Source organism: Elephantulus edwardii, unplaced genomic scaffold, assembly GCF_000299155.1.
Source record: "Elephantulus edwardii isolate Elephantulus edwardi_28Jun2011 unplaced genomic scaffold, EleEdw1.0 scaffold00323, whole genome shotgun sequence".
Taxonomy (NCBI): domain Eukaryota; kingdom Metazoa; phylum Chordata; class Mammalia; order Macroscelidea; family Macroscelididae; genus Elephantulus; species Elephantulus edwardii.
Window position 1 is genome coordinate 1,259,898 of NW_006400073.1, and position 9,297 is coordinate 1,269,194.

Genomic DNA, 9,297 nt, shown 5'->3' on the forward strand with positions numbered 1-9,297 from the left:
ATAACAGGCATCCCTGCCAAACCAATAAACTCTCTTCTCACTGTGGTGCACAAATCCCATGTTTTCCACTAAGTCATTTTGGCTTAATATCCACAGAAATAAGCATACTTGTAAAAGTTATTTTTCTTTCTTTTCAGAACACTGGTTTTTACAAATAACCACATCATACATTGGTAGTTAACAAATTTTCTTTGCTTGTTTTGTATCCACAAGATTGTAAAAAGGCCAAAAGTGCTAATGGCCACTTTAAAAACACATAGTGTTCAAACCTAAGAAGGATCACATTCTTTCGACAGGTTTTATTCCCAGGATATTAAATCTCTTGGCCATGACAGCAGCTACTGCTTCACATAGCAGCATATGCCACATGTTCACCTTGAGCACTTTTCCAGTCTGCCGATCTTTCTCCACACAATAGCAGCTATCATAGAACTCTGTGAAGGTAGTCGCTAGCTCGTAAATATAATCGCAAAGAGTATGGAGAAACAAGTCATCTAAAATCTTTGGTAGAATTTCAGGAAACCGTAAAATGCACCGGCCTAATTTCCATTCCTTCTCATGGCCCAAGATGATCTTGGTCTCTCGAGCAGTTTTCTGGAGCATCTCGTCATCAATATTGGCCAGACGAGCAATGGACCTGGTTCTAGTGAAAGCATACAACAAGTAAGCAGCTGTGTTTCCTCTGTCATCCAGCATTTTGTCAAAGGAGAAGATGTAGTCATTTAACCAGTTGTGGGAAAGATCAGCGTATTTGATACAACCATAAGCAACAGTTGTCTGAGCAGCCTTCAGTTCTTCTGGGGTTAAGACCTTGTCTCTCTCTTTCTCCTTCAGTTTGTCCATAGATCGTTTCAGTCCTTCTTCCAAAAGGTCTATGAGGCGTACTGTTTCACTGGAAGGTGTTTTAAATTTCTTTTTGTCTTCCCCAAGTACCACACCAAATCCAGCATGGGTTATTCGAGTTACTTTAGGGTCATACCAACCCATCATCTGAGCAGCAGCAAATATTGCCTGGAAGTGCATGGCTTGTCCACTGTCTACCACATATACCATCATGTTTATTTTTTCCTCAAATAATCTTTGTTTAATAGCAGCCAGGTCAGATGTATCGTAAGTGTAACCTCCATCTGACTTTACTACGGTTAATGGTACAGAACACCCAGGGACAAACACAATCTTTCTGCCATCATCTACTTGCACAAATCCTTTATCTTCGAATTCCTTTACAATATCATTCATTCTATCTTGACAGAATGAATCTCCTCTCTCTATTAAAGAGATGTCCAATGCACCATAGATTTTATTAAACTCTTGGCAGGATACATCACAGATAAGCATCCAAGCTTTTATGAAATCTGGATTTTTACTCTGGAGCAGAACTACACACTGATAGGCTCGCCTCTTGAATTCTTCCTCAGTATCAAACCTCTTTTTGGATTCCTTATAAAAGGCTTGAAGATCCCTAATAGGAGGCGAAACTGTTAGATAATCTGGAAATGTATCTTGCAGGTGAGCGATGAGCATGCCAAACTGTGTTTCCCAATCTCCTACATGGTTTAATCTTAGAACATCATAGCCCGCAAATTCAAAGAGTCGGGACATACTCTCTCCAATGATAGTTGACCTGAGGTGGCCCACATGCATCTCTTTAGCTATGTTGGGAGAGAAAAAGTCAACTATGACCTTTTAATTCTCTCCAATAGCAGGGATTTGAACTCCATTCACCAGGAGATTGGTTAACTGTTGAGATACAAAATCCTTTCTCAAGTGGACATGTATAAAACCAGGACCAGCAATCTCAACTTTTTCAATATACTCATTACTAGGAAGATGCTTGGTAATGTTCTCAGCAATTTGTCTTGGATTAACTTTCTGTTCCTTGGTTTTAAGCATCTGAGAAATACCCATAGCACTGTTACACTGATAGTCTCCGAACTTGAGTTGCTGGCTTGGTGTGACTATAAGAGGAGGCTTTTCCAAATCTGGATACGCAGCCTTTATGGCACAACCAAAGACCTCTTGCAGTCGGCTATTGATGTTAATCATATTTTTAGTTGGTCTATTCCTTTCAGCCTCAAGATTTTTTCGAAGAACATTCAGTCGATATTTTAACTTTAAATTTTCTGCTCGCAACTGCTCCAAACTTGGAGAAGCTTCTGAACTGCCACAGTTTTTCAACCGATCAATTTCAGTAGTCAAAAACTTAATATCTTTTTCCTGCTGCTTCAGCCGTGCTGAATACCTAGACACTCCATCCTCCCATCAGTGCCTTGCACCGATTTCTACTAACTTTTTACAGTCAGAAATTGATCAAACATACAATCAAGATGCATTAATAATGGGCGACTGGAACACAAAAGTTGGGAACAGGGAAGAAGGACCAGTAGCTAAAAAACACAGGCTCAGTGAGAGAAATGAGGCTGGAGATAGAATGATAGAATGCTGCACATTCAGTGATTTATTCATTGCAAATACCTTTTATAAGAAACATAAACTCAGGCTATACACATGGATTTCACCTGATGGTATGTATAGAAATCAAATCGATTACATTTGTGGAAAGACTCACTGGAGAAGCTCAATATCAGCAGTGAAAACCAGGCCGGGTGCTGATTGCGGGACAGACCACCAACTACTCATATGCAAGTTCAAGCTGAAGTTGAGGAAAATGAAATAAAGTCCATGGGAACCAAAATTTTAACTTAAGTCTGTCCCACTCTAATTTCAAAACCATCTCAGGAACAAGTTTGAGGCCTTGAGCACCAATGAGCATAGATCAAATGAGTTCTGGGGAGGATATCAAGAAAAACGTCCATGAAGAATGCAAAGGATCATCACAAAGGCTGAAGAAGAAGAAAAGACCAAGATGGATGTCAGATGAGACTGAACATTATATTAGAGCACCTAGAAGCCAAAGCTAAAGGAAGAAACCAAGAAATCAAAGAGCTGAACAGAAAATGGAATTTCTATGTTCAGCTTTTTAAGGAAGCGCCAAACTGCCTTCCAGAATTATTGCACCATTTACAATCCCACCAACAATGTATAAGAGTTCCTTTCTCGCCACATCCTCTCCAACATCTATTACTTGCTGCCCTGTTTAACTTTGCCACTCTTACAGGAGTGAGATGGTACCTCATTGTGGTTTTGATTTACATCTCTCTTATTGCCAGGAGGGTTGTACAATTTGATGGGGAAGGGGAGTGGGAGAAATTGAAAGAATTTGTAAGAAGTTCCAGCTGTACTGAAGACATTGGCAAAAAGTAAAGCCCTGGGGATTGAAGTGATTGACATGTTTCATTTAACAGATACAGCCCTGAATGTGCTCACCAGTTTATGCCTGGAAGCTTGGAGAACAGCTACATGGCTGACTTACTGAAAGGGATTCATATTGTTCTTATTCTCAGGAAAAGTGATTCAGCAGAATGTGGAAATTATTAAACCATATCATTATTATAACATGAAAGCAAAATATTTCTGATGATCATCCAAAAATCACTAGAGCAGTACATTGACAGAGAACTGTTAGAAGGTCAAGCTGGGTTTAGAACAGGTCTTGGCACCTGGGATATCATTCCTGATGTCTAATGGATCCTGTCTGAAAACAGAGAATATCAAAATATTGTCTATTTGTGTTTTGTTGACTGTGATAAAGCATTTGACTGTGTGGATCGTAAGAAATTATCATTCATATTGAGAAGAATGGGAATCCCAGAACATTTAATTGTGCTCTAGCGAAACCTGTAATCCAAGAAGCTATTGTCTGAATGGAGCAAGAGTGTGGTTTAACATCAGGAGAAGTGTGCTGCAGGGTTGTATCTTTTCTCCATATGTATTCAATTTGTATTCTAAGTGAATCATTCAAGAAGCTGGACTCTATAAAGAAGAATGTGTGAGCCAGTCAGAGGAAAACTCATCAACAGCCTGCAATATACAAATGACATAATCTTGCTTGCTGACAGTGAGAAGGACTTGAAACCCTTGCTACAGAAAATTGGAGACTACAATCCTCAACGGGTATTGCACCTCAATATCAAGAAGACAAAAATTTTCACTATTTGAATGATAAGAAACATCACTAAATGTGGAGAAAGGATTGAAGTTGTTAATTATTTCATCTTCATTGGATCCACAATCAATATCCTTGATAAAAGTAGTCAGGAGACCAGGACACACATTTCATTGGGCAAGTTTGCTGTCAGGAACAATTCAAAATTACAGAGGGGCAATGAGTCAGTTTGAAGACTATAGTATGCCTGATTCAGACCATGATCTTTTTAATCATTTGCAATGTATCTGAAAGCTGGACAATGAATAAAGATGACAGAAGAAGAATTGGTGTTTTTGAGCTTTTGTGTTGGAGAAGAACACTGAATATCTCATGGGCTTCCAAAAGAACAAACAGACATATTTTGGAGAGAGTGTAGCCAGAATGCTCCTTGGAGGCAAAGATGACAAAGTTTCATTTCACATACTTTGGGAATGTTACTAGGACAGGTTTTTCCTTGGAAAAGGGCATCATGGTTGGAAAGGTGGAGAAGAGTCCATGAAAGAAAGGAAGATCCTCGAAGAGTGGGACTGACACAGTAATTGTAGCAATGGAATAAAATGTGTCAGAGATTAGGAAGATAGCATAGGATTGGACAGGGTTCAGATCTGTTGTTCACAGGGTCACTATGAGTCATACTCAATTCAAAGGCAACTAACAAGAATAGTTTATGTGCTATAACATATATTGTTGTTGTTGATTGTCTTCAAGTACTACTCATAGTGATCCTATGAACAAAAGCCTGAAGCCCCTCTACAGCTATCGACATTTATCGAAGTTCATAGAGTTTCCAGAGGCATGTTGCTTAGGAGGTAGATGCTACTCCTGCTTCCAAACCTGTCATATGTTATTGTTGTTATATACTATTGACTCACGTGCGATGTATAGCGACCCTATGTACAGCAGCTCTGAAACCTTCCCCATCCTGAGTCGGTCTCACTAATTCCAAAACACCAACCTCCATTGCCCAATTACTCTATCAATCCATCTCATTTGGGGTCTTCCTCTTCTGCTCAGTCCATCCACCCTTCTGAGCATGATGTCCTTCTCAAAGGACTAATCTCCTCTGGCCACATCCCCATATTATGTGAGGCAGAGCTTCAAAATCTTGACCTCCAAGGAGGACTTAATTCCATCCTCTCCAAGACAGACCTATTTGTTTTCTTGGCAGTCCATGGTATGTTCAAGACTCTTCTCCAGCACCACAATTCAAAGGCATCTGTTCTTCTGTCATCCTTAGTCATTGTCCAACTCTCTGAAGCATAACAAGTAATTGAGAAGACCATGGTCTGGATTAGGTTCACCTTTGAATCTAGACTGACATCATTGCTCTTTAGCACTCTGGGGAGGTCCAAGACAGCAGATTTTCCAAATGCAATTTGTCTTTTGATTTCCTGACTGCTGCTATTAAGAGTGTTGATTTTGGATCTGAGCAAACTGTAATTGCTAACAACATCAATCTCTCTGCATCTGTTATAGTGCTGTCAATTGGCCCAGTGTTAAGAATCTTTGTCTTCTTGGTGTTAAGCTTCAATTCATATTGAAGACTATAGTCCTTGACATTTTGCAGCAAGTGCTTCAGGTCTTCTTCAGTTTCAGCAAGTAAGTTTGTGCCATCTGCATATCATACGTTGTTAATGAGTCTTCCTCCAATCTTGATGCCATACTCCTCTTCATAAAGCCCTGCCTCCCGAATGATCTATTCTGCTACAGATTAAAAAGGTATGGGAATAGGATGCATTCCTGACACACTCCTTTCCTGATTTTGAACCATGCAAGTGTTTCTTTGGCTCTGATCTGAGGACTGTTTCTTGGTCCAAGTATATAGGTTTCATATAAGTACAATCAAGTATTCTGAGATTCCCATTTTACTCAATTTATTGTGATCCACACAGTCAAATGCCTTTGCATAATGAATGAAACATAGATAAACATTCTTCTGGTACTCTCTTCTTTCTTCCAAGATCCATCTGGCATGGGCAATAATGTCCCTAGTACCATGACCTCTTCTAAACCTAGCTTGTATTTCTGGTAGTTCTCTGTCAATATATAGCCCAACAATAGCAACAGTAACAAAGAGTAATTTTTAGTAGATACAAAGGTAAATAATAGGTGAGGAAATTTATACGTGGGTACACCTATACATATAGAGGGGCCACTTTCATCCTTCTATAGAAGCTGTTGGCTGGGATTTTGTGAATGGTAGGGTGGAATGTCTATTTTGGTAAGTAAAGTGAGGAGATGTAATAAGGTCTCCTATTTAAAAACCCTTTTGTTAGGCAGCATGGTGCTGGAGACCAGTTTGTAAGTCATCTACAGGAGCTGGTTCTACAGAAGCTGTTGGCTGGGATTTGGTGAGCGGTAGAGTGGAATATTGATTTGCTATGGGAAGTGAGGAGATCTAAGAAGGCCCCCTATTTAAAAACCCATTTTATTAGGAAGCATGGCTAATCTATGGCCCTCGGGCCTGGTTTAAATTTTTTGTGTGTGTGTCAAACATTCTTCTAAGTGTTATAGCACTGGTCTGTGCATTGCCGTACAGCTATAACTCATGTTTGCTGTGAACTCATGCACTGTGACACTGATGTGCCAAATGCAATAATGGTTACCCATGGTGTGGACAGTGTTTGGTGGGGCTTCCCAATTAAAACAAGCTTGAAAGCAGCAGTGGCATCCACTTCTGAAATGGTTTGCCTCCAGAAACTATGAATAGTGCTCAGGTCTTTTGTTCAAAGGGTCGCTATGAATCATCTATGACTTGACAGCACTTAACAACAACAGCAATACAGGTAAATAATAGGTGAGGAAGCTTATACATGGGTACACCTGTACATATAGTGGAGCCTCTCTCATCCTCTCTCACTGCCATTGATCAAGTTGGACTGATATCCAGTGGGTTTTCAGAAGCTAGAAGGAGAAGAGTGCCCATGTTTCTCCCTCAGAGCAGCTGGTGGATTTAAACGTTTAGATTGACAGTGAAATTCCTTATGTACGAGGCCATCAGAGCCACCTCTTTAGGGGTAAAATGGTGAATATCTTTACTGTATATTTGTAAAAGCTACATGTATACTCATACTTTTGTGACAACGATTGGACAGTGGTTGGTGGAGCTCCCTGATTAAAACAGCTTGGAAGCAGGAGTGGCATCCACTTCTGAAATAGCTTGCCTCTAGAAACTCTATGAACTTAGAGAAATCATGAAAGTTATAAAAGTGTTCAGGTCTTTTGTTCATAGGGTCACTATGAGGCGTCTACCACTCGACGGCATCTAACAACAACAACATACTCATACTTTACAGAGCATATAAGGCCACAGTTACAGAAAATTTTCAGGCATATAAGGACACAGTTATAGAAAATACTTCGACATCATTAGGATTGAAACAATGGACATGAAGTTTAAGGCTCATAGCCTCAAAGAACATTTAGGTCAATTGACAAATCACAAATAGTGTTCTACATACTAGTCTGATGAATAATGTCTAAGATTTTAAAAGCTTGTGAGCATCCATCTAGGAAATCACTACTGGTATCTTCCCATCTGAAGAATAGGAGAATGAAAAGAGTTAAGGACTCAAAGAAACAATTACTCCAAAGAACTAACAGCTCACATGAACCACAACATCTTCTAATCTGAGACCAAAAGAACTAGATAGTGCCTGGCTACCGCTACCAATCACTCTGGCCAAGATCGCAATGTAAGCTCTGATTAAAACAGGTTAATAAAAATGTAAGAGAGAGAGAGAGAGACTATTCATTGGTTGAAAAGAGACTAGAGAAATTTCCAAGACTTTTGCCTTGAGGAAAACATTTTCATTTGAAAGTGAAGACATTTCTATAGGTCACCCTTCAACCATCAGGTGGACAAACCTATAAAACAAGCAAAATGAAGACTGTGTTCCTCAGAACAATCAAGTACACAAAATCAACAGATAAAACTAATAACAAGATGTGTCTTGGAAAGCGTGCATCGAAAGTGCTTCTTGGAAGCAAGGATGAAGAAGCTTCATACTTTATATCTTGGATATATAGCTAGGCAAGCCTATTCTTGGAGAAGGACATCACACTTAGAAAAAATGTCATGTCAGTGAAGGAGAGGAAGAACCTCAATGAGATGGATTGACACTGTGACTTCAGCAATGGGATCTAGTGTCTCAGAAATGTTGAGGATCACACGGGATAGAGTAAGTTTCAGGTTGCCTGTTCATAGGGTTACTATGAGCTATACTGGACTTGAAAGCATCTAACATCAACAATGATGAGAAGACAGAGTGTAGGGTGAAAGGGAGCAGAAAAGCTGGATGAGTGGAAAGGGGAACACAAGGAGGAAACAGAAAAGTGCTGACTTATTTGGGGCTTGCAATCAACCTCATGAAACAATTTGAGCATAAACTCTTCATAGGGAAAATTAAAATGTGATGTACTTTCACCTAAAGCACAAGAAAATGTAAAAAAAAAGGAATAAATGAAAATAAAATTCAAGGTTACTGGAAGTAGATGAAGGAGGAAGTTACTTGATAAATATGTTCACTATGAACATTTTAAAATCAAATACTTGATCACCTAATTTTAAAACTAAAAAGGAATTTTGATGAAGTGAAATAGATATTAGGTTAAAAAAAATCTGAAGACTTGAGTTCAAAATGAGTCTGTTCCCATTATTAGAGTGTAGGGTCTTGGATGATTTGAAGAGTTTCATGTTTTCTTCTTATAAAATTGCTACCCTACAAAGGAAGAAATGTAATGTGGAGGCATTCACAGGATGGATTTGCAGGTTTGGAAGCAGAAAGTTAAAGGGACTTCCACTTCATAGCTTCTATTTTCTCAATGTAGTGGGAAAAAAGGTCATCTGTAGGGTAGGAGGTCAATGGGAATGCTGAGGATATATTGTGTTGTTGCTATGTGCCTTCGAGTTGAGGAAATTGCTCATCTTTCTCTCAAGGAGAAGCTGATGTATTTGAACCATATGCCTTTGGTACATGTGCCATAGTTGGGAAAACAAATCCTTACCACCAGGCCACCAAAGCTCACCGTTGAAAGTCTAAAGAAAGCAAAACTCAAAAATTTCATGCCACTATATTGATGCTTTGCACAATCAGTGACTTATTCATTGCAAATATGTTTTTTGAGAGACATAAACGTAGATTATACACATGGATTTCACCTGATGGTATGCATAGGAATCAGATAGATTACATCTGTGGAAAAAACCGCTGGAGAAGCTCAATATCAGCTGTGAAAACTAGGCCAGG

At 39.2% G+C, this 9,297-nt stretch overlaps 1 pseudogene; it reads right to left on the minus strand.

The window, feature by feature from the left end:
• Positions 1-279: 279 nt before the first annotated feature.
• Positions 280-9,297, minus strand: part of LOC102849873 — a 117,482-nt pseudogene continuing 108,464 nt past the window's right edge.